The sequence below is a fragment of the Coffea arabica genome, chromosome 3e (genome assembly GCF_036785885.1).
Source record: "Coffea arabica cultivar ET-39 chromosome 3e, Coffea Arabica ET-39 HiFi, whole genome shotgun sequence".
In the NCBI taxonomy this organism is placed as follows: Eukaryota; Viridiplantae; Streptophyta; class Magnoliopsida; order Gentianales; family Rubiaceae; genus Coffea; species Coffea arabica.
The window spans coordinates 48431237-48448347 of record NC_092315.1 but is presented as its reverse complement, the minus strand read 5'-3'; the positions used below and the strand labels follow the sequence as shown (position 1 = coordinate 48448347).

The 17111-nt window shown below is 34.8% G+C and overlaps 1 non-coding gene across 1 annotated transcript; it reads right to left on the bottom strand.

Moving 5' to 3' along the window:
* Nucleotides 1–342: 342 nt before the first annotated feature.
* On the bottom strand, nt 343–449 carry LOC113738312 (small nucleolar RNA R71). The gene has a single exon (XR_003460098.2). It is a non-coding gene; the product is annotated as a small nucleolar RNA R71 (small nucleolar RNA).
* Between the last annotated feature and the right edge of the window lie 16662 nt (nt 450–17111).

The following is a 17111-nucleotide window of genomic DNA, read 5'->3' as shown; positions in this document are numbered from 1 at the left end:
CTACCGGAAACACAAGGATCTCAAACAAGCATAGTAAGGCCTACGGTAAATGCTAAAAACTTTGAGATTAAACCATCACTTATCCAAATGGTTCAACAATCTCAATTTGGAGGTAATGCAGTAGAAGATCCTAATACACACTTAGCTACATTCTTGGAAATTTGTGATACAATTAAAATGAATGGAGTTAGTGATGATGCTATAAGGCTAAGATTGTTCCCATTTTCATTGAGAGATAAGGCCAAACTTTGGCTACGCTCTCATGCTCCTAATACTTTCACCGGATGGGATGATTTATCAAGAGCATTCTTAAATAAGTATTTTCCACCAGGAAAGACTGCTAAGCTTAGAATGGATATCACTAGTTTTAGTCAATTGGAGGGAGAATCATTATATGAGGCATGTGAAAGGTTTAGAGATTTGCTCCGGAAATGTCCACACCATGGACTACCCGAATGGCTGATTATACAAACCTTTTATAATGGTTTATCTTTCTCCACTAAAACTATTATTGATGCAGCCGCAGGTGGAGCTTTAATGGGTAAATCACCCCAAGAAGCTCAGAATTTGATAGAAGAAATGGCCGTAAATAACTACCAATGGGCCAATGAAAGAGGTAATACGAGACGTCACGCAGGTATGATCGAAATGGACACTCTCAATATGTTGAGTGCCCAAATGAATAACGTGATGAAGTTATTGAGTAGACAAGGTGGAGTTGGTCCAAGTTCATCTAATGCACACGTAGCTTGTTGCTCTTTCTGTGGAGGTGAACATGATATTAAAGAGTGTGTTGATTCTGAGCAGGTACAATTTGTCAATAATTACAACCGAAATGCTCCAAATAATCCCTACTCGAATACTTACAATCCGGGGTGGAGAAATCATCCAAACTTTGGATGGAAAGATCAAGGCAATCAACAAAGGCCAACCAATCCGCCGGGATTTCAACCAAGGCAACCACAGGCTGAAACTAAACCAAGTTGGGAGATCGCGGTGGAAAAACTTGCTAAGGTGACTTCGGACAGATTTGAACGAGTAGAAGGGAGACTGGATCAACTCACTACAATGTACAGGAATGTAGAGGTCCAAATTGGTCAAATTGCTAGTTCTTTGAATAATCGAAATCAAGGAGAATTACCTAGCAAAACAGAGGTCAATCCTAAGGAGCAGGTGCAAGCCATTATTCTTCGTAGTGGTAGACAATTAGAAGACCCTCCAGTGGTGGAAGTTGAGAAAGATGAGAACGAAAAACAAGAAGAAAAGCAGAGGAACCAAGAGGCGATTGTGGAGGAAAATAGTCGGGAGAATCCAAGAGAAAAGCAACCATCATCTTCCACTACCATTCCAATACCTCCTGCGGTTCCATTTCCACAAAGATTAAAGCAAAATAAGTTTGATAAAGATTTTGAAAAATTTGTTAAACTTTTCAAACAATTGCACATTAACATTCCTTTTGCCGATGCTATTTTGCAGATTCCGTCTTATGCGAAATTTCTCAAGGAAATCATGACTAGAAAAAGAAAGTTGGAAGACTGCGAAACAATAGCATTAACGGAGGAATGTAGTGCAATTATTAAAAATAAGCTACCACCGAAATTGAAGGATCCGGGGAGTTTTTCTATACCTTGCACCATAGGTAACGTTGATTTTTCTAAGGCATTGTGTGATCTTGGTGCTAGTGTATCATTAATACCTTTAACGGTGGCTAGACAATTGGGTTTGCATGAGTTTAAACGCACTAATATCACTTTGCAACTAGCGGATCGGTCTATTAGATATCCATTGGGAGTGTTGGAGAATGTATTGATAAAAGTTCAAAAATTTATCATTCCAGTGGATTTTGTGGTATTAGATATGGAAGAAGATATATCTATGCCAATTATTCTAGGTAGACCATTTCTAGCTACTGCAGGTACTATTATTGATGTAAAAAATGGCAAGCTTAAGTTTCAAGTAGGTGAAGAAGAGGTAGAATTTAATTTGAATGAAATGAAAAAATACCCTTCTTTTACCGATCATGCTTATTCTATTGGCACAATTGATAAACTAACCCAAGAGATGAGTCAAGTCAACTTTGACTTAGATCCTCTTGAGTATTGTTTAATGAGTTTAGGTAAGCAAGAAGATGTTTGTGAAGAAATTGAAGAATTTACCAAGTACTTGGATTTTCAAGCACCTTATAAAAGGGGTAATTTGTATGAAAGTCTTGGCCAAGGAAAAGGGTTTTCACAACCTTCAGAAATTGAACCTCCAAAGTTAGAGCTCAAGCCACTTCCGACTCATCTAAGGTATGAATTTCTTGGAGAAAATAAAACTTTACCTGTAATTGTTAGTGCTGACCTTGATGATGAACAGTGTGCAAAGTTGTTAAGAGTTCTAAGAAGGCGTAAGAAGGCAATTGGATGGACAATTTCAGACATTAAAGGTATAAGTCCTTCTATATGCATGCATCGAATTTTATTGGAGAACGGTTGCAAACCAGTGGTGGAAACACAAAGAAGACTCAATCCAAACATGAAAGAGGTGGTAAGAAATGAAATTCTTAAGTGGCTTGATGCAGGTATAGTCTTTCCTATCTCCGATAGTGTTCGGATTAGTCCAATTCATGTGGTACCAAAGAAAGGTGGAATAACTACAATCATAGGTAAAAATGATGAATTGATTCCATCTAGACTTGTGGTAGGGTGGAGAGTGTGTATCGATTATCGTAAGTTAAATACGGTAACAAGAAAAGATCATTTTCCCCTACTATTTCTTGATCAATTATTGGAGCGAATAGTCGGATATGAATTTTACTGTTTTCTTGATGGTTTTTCAGGATATAATCAAATAGCTATAGCTCCAGAGGATCAAGAGAAGACCACATTTACATGTCCTTATGGCACTTTTGCCTTTAGAAGAATGCCATTTGGGTTATGCAATGCTCCCGCAACGTTTCAACGATGCATGATGGCTATTTTTTCTGATTATATTGAGAAAATTATGGAGATATTTATGGATGATTTTTCTGTGTATGGTTCATCTTTTGATCAGTGTCTTCATAATTTGGAATTGATTTTGCAGAGATGCGAGGAAACAAATCTTGTACTGAATTGGGAGAAATGTCATTTTATGGTAAAAGAAGGAATTGTTTTAGGACACAAGATTTCCTCCAAAGGAATTGAGGTGGATCAAGCCAAAATAGAAGTTATCGAAAAATTGCCATCCCCAAGCAATGTCAAGGGGATAAGGAGTTTTTTAGGACATGCTGGCTTTTATAGACGTTTTATTAAAGATTTTTCTAAAATAGTAAAGCCATTATGTGATTTATTATGTAAAGATACTCCTTTTCAATTTGATGACAATTGTTTGGTTGCATTTGAAAGGTTGAAGAAGGAATTGATTTCGGCTCCAATTATAACTTCGCCTGATTGGTCACTACCATTTGAATTGATGTGTGATGCAAGTGATTATGCGGTTGGAGCAGTTTTGGGACAAAAGAAAGAAGGACGGTTGCACGTCATTTACTATGCCAGCAAGTTGCTAAATGAGGCACAACTCAATTATGCAACTACAGAAAAAGAGCTATTGACAGTGATATTTGCTTTGGATAAATTTAGATCTTATCTAGTAGGATCTAAAGTTATTATATATACGGACCATGCGGCTCTTAAATATTTGTTACATAAAAAAGATGCAAAACCAAGACTAATTCGGTGGATTCTTTTATTGCAGGAATTTGATGTGGAGATAAAAGACAAAAAGGGAACAGAGAATCTAGTAGCGGATCATCTATCACGCCTAGAATATATTCCAGTCAAGGATCAAGTTCCTATTCAAGAGAATTTTCCGGATGAATTTGTCCTAGCAATTATCAATTCTCCATGGTATGCTGATATTGCTAATTTTTTGGTAAGTGGAGAGATTCCAAGGGGATTTAATTACCATCAAAAGAAGAAATTCTTACATGATGTCAAAAGTTACTTTTGGGAGGAACCATTGCTGTATAAACATTGTGCCGATGGTATGGTACGTAGATGTATTCCCGAAAACGAGGTACATAATATTTTATATCATTGTCATAACCTTGAAACAGGTGGACATTTTAGCACCTCAAAAACTGTGGCAAATGTATGGCAATCAGGGTTTTATTGGCCAACTATGTATCGAGATGTTCGGGAATATGTTAAAAGTTGTGATGCATGCCAAAGAACTGGAAATATATCTCGAAAGAATGAAATACCCCTAACTACCTTCTTAGAAGTTGAATTATTTGATATATGGGGTATAGACTTTATGGGACCATTTCCAAACTCTTTTAATAATAAGTACATCTTAGTAGCAGTGGATTATGTTTCTAAATGGGTAGAAGCAATCGTTTCACCTACTAATGACTCTAAGGTTGTACTCCGATTCCTTAAAAAGAACATTTTTTTGTAGATTTGGTATACCTAAGGCCATAATAAGTGATGAAGGAAAACATTTTTGTAACAAACAACTGGATTCCTTATTGTTTAAATATGGCTGTAGGCACAAGACATCACTCCCGTACCATCCTCAAGCCAATGGACAAGCGGAGCTAGCTAATCGTGAGATAAAGCTCATTTTGGAGAAAACTGTGAATAAATCACGCAAGGATTGGGCTACAAAGCTAGATGACACACTATGGGCTTACCGAACGGCATTTAAGACTCCCTTAGGGATGTCGCCGTATCATTTAGTCTATGGAAAAGCTTGTCACTTACCTGTAGAGATTGAACATAAAGCTTATTGGGCTATTAAAGCAATTAATATAGATTTTAATCTTGCAGGTGGAAGGAGATTACTTGAACTGAGTGAATTGGAGGAACACCGGTTACATGCATATGAAAATGCCAAAATTTACAAAGAAAAGATCAAATATTGGCATGACAAGCACATTATTCCTAAACAATTTCAGGTAGGGCAAAAAGTTCTTTTATTCAATTCACGCCTGAGGTTATTTCCAGGAAAATTGAAGTCAAGGTGGTCTGGACCATTTGAAGTTACTCAAGTATTTCCCTATGGAGCGGTTGAAGTAGCAAATTCAAGAAATGAAAGGTTTAAGGTCAATGGACAACGATTGAAACCCTACTTGGCAGGTGAAATCGTACCCAAAGGACTCATATGTCTTTTGGGCGACTCTTCTTCAATTTAAGAAACTGAATATGTGAGTCGAGCCAACGACTATAAACAAAAGCGCTAATTGGGAGGCAACCCAATATTTAGGTTATATTTGTTAACTTGGTGTGATTTTGTGGCTTGAATCAATGTTTTAGCTAAAGTGTTGTTTTTGTAATGTAAGGTTGGCAATTGAAGGCAAGGATGACCAATTGAGTACAAAAAAGGCGAACTTTGATCAAACAACTCAACCCCTCGATTTGCGTTAAAGGTGTTTTTGATTCATTATAAAGGGGTAAAATGCATGTTTTTAATGTTTTACATTTGTTCCAGTCATTAAAATTGGCAAACAAATGATCTATGATGCATTTTGAGTCATTGGGGTACCTTTTGTAATTTTTTCAAAAGTTGAAATTCTGCTAAAAATCGAAGCAGAAAACGCGTTTTCCAAGAAAACGCGACTAAAAGTCGCGTTTCTCAGAATCGCGTTTTCAATTCTGCGCCTGCAGAAAAGAAAACGCGCCTTCAAAACGCGACCTAAAGTCGCGTTTTAATGGAAGTCGCGTTTTCAAGCCTGGATGAAGACTCAAAAACGCGACTTCTGAAACGCGACTCTAAGTCGCGTTTTCCAACACAGTCGCGTTTTCAGTCCTGCAAGATTTGTGCAGGAAACGCGACTTCAAAAACGCGAGTTGAAGGCGCGTTTTTAGTCGCGTTTTCTGTGTCTGAATATAGCCTTCAGAAACGCGATTTCAGCTTCATTTTTTTTCCTCTCTTCTCAATTTTTCCAGCCGCGTTTTTCCTTCTTCTCTTCTACCCAACTCACAAATCTTCATTTATACTCCATAATCTTGCTAGAAATCATCACCCCAATACCTTTGGAGCTTCATATACCCTTTTTAACCGATTAAAATCCAAGAAAAACACCTAAAATCAGGTTTTTGAGGGATTGAATGTTAGGGTTCTTAAACTCTAATTTCTTCAATTGGAGGTCAATTGGAGGTTGTTTCATAGGGTTTTTTGCATTTTTAGCATCACCAAACATCCTTCTACGTGATTGAGGTAAGTTTCTTCATCAAATCTTTTGATTTTAGAAGTTCATATTTTTTATCCTGAGCTATCTGACATCTTTTAATTTCGAAAATTTGATGAGGTTCATGGCTATTTTTGATTTTATTCATGATTATTATGATTGTTTAAGCATGTTTAAATGTTTAAATGTAGCAATTTATTGGTTTTCAAGTACTTTAAAATTCACAATTGCTATATTTAGATGAAATTGGAAAAAGGAACTAGGATGTTTTCGAGCCATTGGTGATGTTAAATTATGGTTAAAAATGGTTAGTTGATGATGTTTAAGCATGTGCATTGTGTATAGTGAGTAATTTGGTTGATTTAGTGAGTTAATTAGTTTAATTTTTGCCTAAACATGATTATAGCTAAAAGCATATTATTATTGTTAATTCTAAATAGTTATAATCATAATTGTTCCTATTTTCACTAATTAAATTATAATTGATACATATCTTGTGTAATTTGGTGATTTTGGGCAACTTTAGGCAGAAAATATGTCTTGTACGATCATTGAATGATTAGAACTTGAGCAATTGTATTTGAGGTTATTTGGATTAATGCTGAACTTTTGTTGCCAAATAATGAGTTGTAGTACATGTGGATAATTGAAATATTTTTTAGGTACTATGCCAAGGGGAAGAAGAGCGGTACTTTCATCCTCTAGTAGTGAGGAGAGGGAGGTAAATGAAGAGATGGAGGTGACTGAAGAGGAGAATTCACCTTCTCCTCCACCAATTAACCGTCGACCTGGTGAGGGCACCTCCCGTGGGGCGGAAAAATCGGTATTTGACAGTGCTAGGTTCAACACTCGCAGGAATCAGGAGTGGCATGAGGCGCGTGCTAATTTGGAGTTTTTGTTTGAGATGCACGTCAGTCCACCAGTTGAGATGATGTACAACATCTCATAGGCTTTTGCTCAACTAGGATGGGCTCCGATTCTCACCCTTCCAAACCATTACTACCCAGACTTGGTGCGCGAGTTTTACGCCAACATTGAAAGTAAGGCGCGCCATAGTGGAGAAATAGTTGAGTCCTGGGTGCGTGGAAGACGAATCACCTTGTCACGGCAAGATTTGGCTGCTATTTTGGGGTGTATGGATGACGGACGTCCAGTAGACTTGAAAAAAGAGTTTGTTCCCCCGAATAGGAGATGGGATCCCTCGTTGGCCATGCCTAGGTTTGGTCTCGAGTACCAACCTTTTCGCTCTACCAGAAAGGAGACCATATTGGCGAATGTATTCGAATCTCGTCATCGTCTTATCATTTACATGATGGCTCACAATGTCATCCCAAAGAAGACGGGGCACACGGAGGTCCGCAAGAGCGATATCTACTTCTTGGATTACATGTTCCATAACCGGACATCTCCATATGCTCGGATTTCATTGCCTAACATCATCATCAGCCACATTAGGTCTACGGCGAGGCGTAAGACAACTTCCTTCAAACTATCATTTCCTCGTCTACTGACTTTAATCTTTCCCCGTTTTGAGGTTCAGTTGGAAGGAATGAGGCGGGAGTATGTTCCACCACGTGCTGAGATGACTATCACTACTCTTCGCCGCCTTGGTATTGGCACAGGGAACATTCCTCGCCCTGTTCAGGAGCGAAGACAGAAGGCGAGACATGGTCGGGATGAAGCTGGACCTTCTACTGCAGCACCACCTCCTCCTCCACCACAAACTAATTGGCAGCGACTTTTTGACCATATGGAGGACTTTGCATTCCAGTTCGCTGACGTTAGGAATCGTCTAAGCCGAATTGAAGATCATTTGGGCATTCATCCACCGCCCAATCGTGATGCAGAGGATGACGATGATGCCGAGGGGGATGACTGACTTGGCACACTGCAGAAGCTATCTTTAGTTGATGAACTTGCTTGCCTAATTATCTTAACTTGTGGAACTTAAGATGTTTAACTTCATTTTATTTTTCTGTTTTCTATGTGGTAGGTACTTGTATTTTGACAGTGGTTCGTGATTTGTGGCTGATAAGGATCTCAGCCATTGACTTGGGGAGTACTTCTTTCTTTTCTTTTCTTCTTTTGTTTCATTTCTTCCCTACACATTGAGGACAATGTGTAATTTAAGTGTGGGGGGAGAAATATGTATGATACTTGTGGTTTTAGTTGTGTTTGATATAATTCTTGTGCTTAAATGGTGTTTTTTGTGGTTGCTGGCAGGGAGTTTTAGTCCACTTTTAAGGGGAGACTTTGTCAAAATTTTTCCAAAACCTTATACATATATATGTTATTAACTATAACAAATAAATAAAATTTTGTCACTTATCCTTTTAAAATAAATATATGCGGTTTTGATACTTCTTTTCTCATGAAATTTGGAAATGATTTTTATGTGATTATAATTTTTACATCTATAGGAAAGTATATCTAGTAAAGTGGAGAAAATTATGCCTACATTTTGTATATTTGATGAAAATTCTTCTTTTTATCTAATTTTATAAGATAAGAAATTAATATGGTTAATAAGTGTCATACTCTTCTCATGATTACTCTTAGAGGGAATTTTATTATATATATATATTGAAAAAAAAAGGGTTATTCTACTCCAATGATTCTCATATCGAGTAACCGGGGGTTGGCATCTACAAATGTCGACATTCGCGTAAAAAGGTACTTGAATTAAGAGTATGCAAAGCAACTTGAGTATGTGAAATGTTGAGTAACCGGGGATCTGCATCTAAAAATGTTGATCTTCGCGTCAAAAGGCATTTTTCACAACTTAAGTAATATTTAACCCTTAAAATATATATATATATAAAAAATAATAATAATAATAAATAAATAAATAAAAAGTAAATTAAATCCCTCTTTAAGAAAAATAAGAAGTTGATCATGAGATTAGTTAGCATCTTTATTGACTATAGGAGTTGCTTGCTTGCGAAATTGGATAAAAATAAGAAGTTGAGTTGAATTGGTAAAATTATGGTATACTTGGCTCTTCTTTGCTTGATATTATGAGTACTTGAACTTAATGGAAAAATCACATAAGGGTTATTTACCTTGATTCAAGGAAATGAAGTTGAAATACTACATATGTTTATTTTCAATTTTTGGATCATTGATGGTTAGAATTTTATATTACTTGAGGACAAGCAATGATTCAAGTGTGGGGGTATTTGATAAGAGTTTATTTTACGTATTTTTAAGTGCATTTTATTAGTTAATTTTGAGTTGATTATTTAGTTTTATAAATAAAATAAAGAGGTTTTTGGTAAAATTATATATTTTTGGTAAAAGTGGATAATATTGCATTTCTATTGATTTTAATGGTAAAAACTTCATTTTTATGCAGGAATGATGATTCAATCACCAAAGGATGTCAAATGAGGTAAAAAATAGAGATTTGGTGATGAATTCAAGTGGCAACAAGAAGAATGAAGTGAAAAACGTTCAAGTGAGGAAATGCAATACAAGTCAGTTTTGACACTCTTCAGTATTTTGACTATATCTGAAGCTACACTTATCGGATTGAGGTGATCTTTATACCATTGTAAAGCTAAGAAAGAGACCTACAATTCGTATGAAGACATCGAAATCCATTTCTGCCATCTTCATGGGCAAAACGTTGGAATACAGAAGCTGCATTCTGTGGTCGGAAGTTAAAACAGAGGTTTGAACAGGTGACAGTATTTCGATCATATCTCAGGCTACAAAGCTCCGATTTGGATGATTCTTGAAGCATTGGAAAGCTAACTCAAAGGGCTACAACTTTTGGGTTTTGCACAAAAGCTAGTTTGGCCTTTATCAATGAGAAAATCGCAGTTGAAATAAGGCCATAGTGAAAACGCGAGTAGATAAAACGCGAGTTTATGCCGCGTTTTGTGTAGGCGCGTTTTATAGCCGAAATTCTGCAATTTGACTCAGCCAATTCTCTTGTGTTCACACCACTTTCCAGCTATAAGATGCAAGGGAATTCGGTGCACATGCTTCAGAAGACAAAAGGGCAAGAAAAGTGGCTTATTTTCAAGTCAAAAATATTGGTTTTTGACTATGCTAACAAAGTGGAGATTTGGGAATCAAAGGATAGAATTTGACTTGGAAAAATGGAGCCTTTGAGTAGTTTTTATGCAGAGACATTGAGGGAGGTCTGGACATCTATTCGTAGCTTAGCTTCTTACAGAAAAACATATTCTCTCTACCTATGAATTGCAAGAAAAATTGGGATCTCATTGTGTAATCATCTAAGTTGAAGAACAAAGAAGATTTTTGAAGGCTTCACCATATCTTGGCTAAGGCTTTCTTTACTCCTCTTGTATTTGTAATTCATGATGATTTACATTAATGAAGTTATGAGTGTTTTATCATTCATGAGTAGCTAATTTTCTTTATCTAGGGAGTAGATGAAGCTTATGGCCAAATGATATGAATTGATTGTTATTCATTCTTGTTATATGTTGTATTAACTTGTCTACTTGTGTATGCTTGATTACTTGTTGTTGTTTGATCACCAATAACAGGTTTATAGTTATTTTTATTCATTAAGAAATGGTAAAAATAATGGAATGACACAAGTAGAACTTGAGTTGTATATTCATGAGAATAGAAATACATTCAAGTGGATGAAATCTGCATTTCATGTGTGAATAAGAACAGATTTAGTATTTACCAAGAAATTAGGACAAACTAATCTGTTTTAACCCATTATTATCATGAGAATGTGATTTTGGTATTTCTGGAAATGAATCCTTGGTTAAACAAGAGCAGTAACAAGTGTTGAATTAATTCATTTTAGATCTTTTGTGTCATAAGTGGAATCTACATCCCTAGATCTTAATATTTAGTGAATTCTACTCCCCTTGAGATATTGCAATTTTCTAGTTAAGAACTCTTGTAGTTGAATTTAATTCTAAATTTTCTGCTTAATTTTATTGTGAGTCTAAATAATAGAGTAAATTAGTATCTAATAATTGTTTTAAATTGCTCCTCGTGGGATCGACCCGATACACATCTCGTACTACAATTGCGACCTGTATACTTGCAGTCCAACGGGTGTAAATTCGGAATTAAACTTGCACTTAAAGCAAAAACCCGTCAGCATTCCAATATACAAATGTCTTAAAGTATTTCCTAGCTTCTTGATCTTCTAATAAGAAACTATAAAAAGAAACGAGAGAGTGAAAAAAACACTAAAAAGGGAAAATACATGATTGACGAAACAGACGTTTTTTACAACTTAGAATGAAAAAGGGTAAAAGGGAGGATGGAACTTTTGAATGAACATGGAATAAATCAAGAGGTTTAAGAACTACATACGCTTGATTTATGAGACGGGTTGACTGGAGGCAACATCACGGATTAGGAAAGAAACAAAAACAGTAGATTGTAGCATTTCACGGATTGTAAAATCCAATTTAAAATTTCAAGCGTCCAATCAGTATAGACTACAGAGGTGTGGATGGCAAAAATTTCTAACTCAGGGGACTAAATAGGCAATTAGATTTGTTTTGGTGTAGTGGCGTATTCTTTAAAAAATTTGGCTTTTGACTTCACTTGCTCTTTGCACAATTGGCAGATTTAAATTTTAAAATATGCTAAGATTGTTGAAGAATCTTTGGGGGAGGGGTGTTTGTCATTTAATCTAAGTTGTTCAAAATTAAGATATCGATAATAACATTGACTTCTCAATTTGCATAGATGAATTATTAATGCAGTTCAAATACCATATCCATTTCGATGCTATTTTATCTTTCATGCTTGTTATGTTTGCCTTTTTTATTGTTTATTAAGTAGGCCAAGGCTAATAGACTCATTGGTTCATTGACCAACCTAATAAGTTACAACGTCATAACTACAAGACATATATTTCTGTCCATTGGACTTGTTGATCACAGAATCACAATGACTGTGGCATGACTCAATCATGTTAGCCATCATATTTGACGTGAGATATCTCTTTCGTCAGGCAAAGTTGCTGAAACTTTTCGAATTCTTCTGTGGAATTGATATGGAGTTCGTCTTGTTTTGTAAGCAAATGTTTCCTTTTTGCAATCTTGCGAATTTGAAATGTAGGCACTGTTGACTATTTTTGTTAATGAAAATAATGAATGAATATATGGGGTAATTTGGTTGAAAGAATGAATTGTAGGATGCTATGTTGTTATCTCTTATTATGGTCTTGGAGGAGTCTTAATTGGAGTAGAATTCTTATTTGACAAAAATGTGGTGGTGTTTTTCAAACGCGCACATGATATATTTTATGAAATAAATTAAATGTGAAATGCTAGAAAAATGGAATTAGGAGTGGGAAGGTGTGTGGAGGCTTCTTGTTGAAAACCTCTTCTCAAATTTATATAGATGTAGATATAGATTTCTCCATACTTTTGTATGATACCACATGATCCCCTAAGATTTCAAACTATTCACATCACCCCTCCGTGGTTTTATATAAAGTGAAAATCTCCATAACATCATTATTTAAATTACCAATATTACCCTTACTTAAATACTAAGTTGAATAAGGGTCTAACCACTTTACATAAAATCACAAGAGAATTATGTGGATACAAACAAAATCATAGGGAATTGAGTGAATATCTATGCAAAATCAAACGGGAATTAAGTGAATATTATAATTTCATCGGACGCACATTTGGAGTGCGTCACGATCAATTGCCATAGCTAGAGATGCTTTCTTTCCACTTTCACTTTACATAAAACTACAAGAGACTGTATGGATCCATATTTTAAAATCTTAAAAGAGACATATATTTCTATATGTATTGCAAGGGAGGTTTTAATGAAGGCCTCCTGGATGACTTCCAAATCTCCCATACTTTTTTTTCTAGATTTTTCATTTATTTTAATACATAAATTCAATTAAAAAGTTTGAAATAGTGTGATTTACAACTAATTCTATGACAATTCAAATTTAAAATTTAAAACTTTCTTTCCCACTTAAAATGATTTATAGTTTGTTTTCAAACTTTAACCCCTTTTTCCTTCCATAAGTAAAGAAAATAATTTTGGATAATTTGATTAGTTTCATGTTAAAATCATTCACCCCATTACAACTTTATCACTTTGGCCCATTTTATTCCATGATTAATAAGATTGATTTTTCAAATCTAAGAAATAATGTGATTAGTCCCATTTTTTAGTCATTTATACAGTAACATTTTTAACACTGTCCTTCCGGGTATATACATAGATTTGTCAAATATTTAGATAACATGTCCAATTAGAGCCATTCTTTAACCATTATACCTTTTGCAACTAAATTAATTTTTTTTAGCTTTAAACGTATCCTATTAGATGATGATTCCAACAAATGAAACAAACATTCTGACATACAGAGTCACCTAGATAGTTTTTTACATGCGTAAATGACGGGTATTTTACATACGTGCAAGCTAAAAAATACCGAATTACACCCGTTCACTGCAAGTATACAGATCAACTAGTAGTTTAGGGTATATATCGGGTCGATCCCACAAGGAAGAGTGAACAATTACCGGTATTACTAAAGCTTCTCTATTATTTAGACTATCAATAAATTATAACAAATTTAACCTACTGAAATTATACAAAATAACAAATAAAAGCTCCTTAGGTTGTGGTATCCCTAACTACTCATGCAAGTGCTATATTTGGATCATTGAGTACTACATCTAGGCTAATTATGGTGTAATTTCCTTATGCATTTGAATCCTACTTTCGTAGTGAATCAATTATACTCATAACTAATCCATACCTATTTTCATGGTTATGAAATTAGCTACAAGTTCATTTCTTCAATGAAATTACATGAAATGAATCACTAAAAACCACATAAGTGCACCTCTACTTTCGTGAGTGTACTCCCTATGTTTAGCACTTCTTGAACTAGTGTTAAATCTCAATTTTCATTGCAGAAACAACACCTTAGATAATCACAATTAATGGTACCAGATTAATCATGATTTCAAGAGCTAAAGTGCTAAATAACTTGCTCAAATCATAGCAGTCAAATAACCAAATAATAAACACTAACAATTATAGAAAGTTCAACCAAACCCAAGGTATAAACTTTAGAAACACATAATGAACACAAAATCCAGAACTTGTATATTAACTAAACTTGGAATCAAATACAAAAGATAAAGAGTTTGGAAGGAATACAACCCTTGTCACATGAGCTTTCTTCCTTGCCTTCTTCATCCTCCATCTTCATCCTAATCTAGATAATAAACAAGAATGGAAAAGCTACACTACTCTATACTAAGCTAAACTAACACTAGGGAGATGAAAGAGCTACATTTCTGCAACTTCCAGCTTCTCCCGTATGTCTCTCTCTATTTTCTGCTATGAACTCCAATCTCCTTTTTGCAATGAATTTGGCTCTTTTATGATGAAAGGTGGTCAAGAAATGAGGATTACATCTCCCTTTTACAGCTGGGAATGTTTCTCACATGTCTAGCATCCAATGTGAGTTGGTGGAGGTGAAATTGAGTTTTACGCGTACAGAGCAGCCTTTTCTGACCAGTGATCCGAGCTGCTACAGTACCTCGGATCCGTATGGATCCGAGCTCGGTTCCACTAACCCAGAAACAACCGAGGGTTCGGATGAATTGTGGATCCGAGTGTGGATCACTTGCTCTGTTTTTGGCCCAACTTCAACCAATCTTTTCTTGATGTTAGAGGCTGAACCAGCTCATGTCTAAAACACGAAAGTTGTAGCCTTTTGAGTTATCTTTCTAATGCATCAAGAATCACCTCATTTGGATCTGTGTAGGCTGAGATATGACTGAAATACCCTTGCCTGCTCATTGCCATGTTCCAGCTTCGACCAGTAGAAATTTGCTATTGTAATTCGGCATTTTGACCTGGAAAACCTTCAAACTGGATTTAGATGTCTTCACCAAAGTTGTAGATCTATCTCTTATCTTCAAATGAGTTCAAGAATCATCCCAATCCGATCATTGTAACTCAAGTTATAGCCGAAATACGAAAATGTGTCAAAACTGTCAAAATACACAAAATCCAAGTAAAAAGTGATAAAAACCTCATTTAATCACTTAAAAACATTTATTCACCAATTATAGCCAAAATGATTCATATTCTTCCAATAATATAACCAAAGTGACTAAAAATAATATAAAATGTCATACAATTATTACGTAAATTAGTCACTTATCAGTAAAATTTCATCTGGATAATTTCAAATATAATGCGTACATCAGAAAGTGCACATAAAACAAAATTTTGATATGAATTATAAATTAATAAAGTGGGCATTTAGATGGTTGTTTTTTTTGGAGTGTTTATCAAAAATTTTAAAACAAATATTTGTTTAAACGATTATCTTGGGTGATCATCACAAAAAATAGCAGTATTTCACCAAAGTTATGCCCAATTATTTTTCCTTCATGACTATAATTCTAACTCTTTATTTGAAAAAAAAACATTTGAAAAGTGAGATAATGAATCCTAAATGATAAAATGAATAGAAGTATTGGAGTATAGGGTCGAAAAAGGTAAAATAAGGTAATGAATCCTAAATAGTAAAAGGAGTATAAAGATAGGAGTATAGGATTGGGGAGGGTAAAGTCAAGAAAACTATAGTTGTGGATTGGGATGAAACTATCAAAATGGATGATTTAAGTGGGTTAAATGGATATAATTTTACGTGATTTTGGTTATCTTACCCATTTACAATCCATTGCAAAATTTTATTTATTTTTTCTCCCATATTCCTTAAGCAACAAAATAATATATCATTGTAAACAACAAAAATAAGAACACATTGCATTAATGAATAAATTTTTACCTAAAAAATTACACAGAAGAACCCATAGTGGTGATCATAAGGAGTTTTAATTTTGTCACTTTACAAGAATCTCAAAATAATTTAGGTATGAATGCAAGAAATCAATTTATACTTAATGAGTTAATTAAAACTTTGAAAGGAGGGAGGGAGGAAGTAGGATAAAATTTAACAAAAATTAAAGAACAAGAAAAGAATGTTAAGTATGCCTTTGCAAAAAGTAGAATATAATTATTGAATTTGTTACTAATGAATTTGAATCTAAGTCTAATTTAATTAGGTCCAAATAGATAGTCCCAATCTATCCATTTAATAGCCACTAATTAATGAGTTTAATTGGGTTACCCATTTAAAATTAATAAAATTGCATACCCATACTCATTTGTTGAAGAGCAACTTGAAAAATTGGTCATTATTTACAACTATATATGGAGAGTAACAGGATATAAGGTAAATAGGATGCGAAATTGGGTAAGAGATTACATAATTTGATAAAAGCAAGAGTACTAAACTAGTACTCTTTTGATTTTTTTACCTTTATTCATGTAACTAATATAAATAATTCAATTACTACTATTATTATATTAAACGTTAATCCGTGCATTAATTGCACGGGTTGCCATACTAGTATTATCCTATCGTAAAAGAAGAGGTCATTGCAGATTGGTCCATGTATATATGCTCATGATAGGCACAGGAGCAGTTTTGATTGAGCGGAAAGAGACGTGCGGGTAATATTCATGAATGCACGTTGGTTGTTTTAAGGGCACCAAAATGTTTCTTGCAGTTTTTGATAGCATGTGATATAATTTGAAATTACGAGTTGGAATGCTACAGAAGAGCAATTAATGGAAATTTACAGGAATTTTGCTTCCAAAATTACGAAATTTTAGCTACCCAATTAATGGAAAGCGAACCGTGTGATCACAGAATATTTCTTCCATTTTTGTAATCAGAACTAGTCCTTCCATCTTTCCATGTATGTATAATAAGAACTTCAGCCGATAATTCTCTTCCGTCTTCTTCTTCTTCTTCTTGTCCTTCACGTTTGCTCCTACAGTTTTTGTTAGTTAAAGTTGAACTGCCATTTCTGGCATTGCCTAACACAAGAAATTGAAGTAAAAAAAAAATATATCTATTGGCAGAATGGAG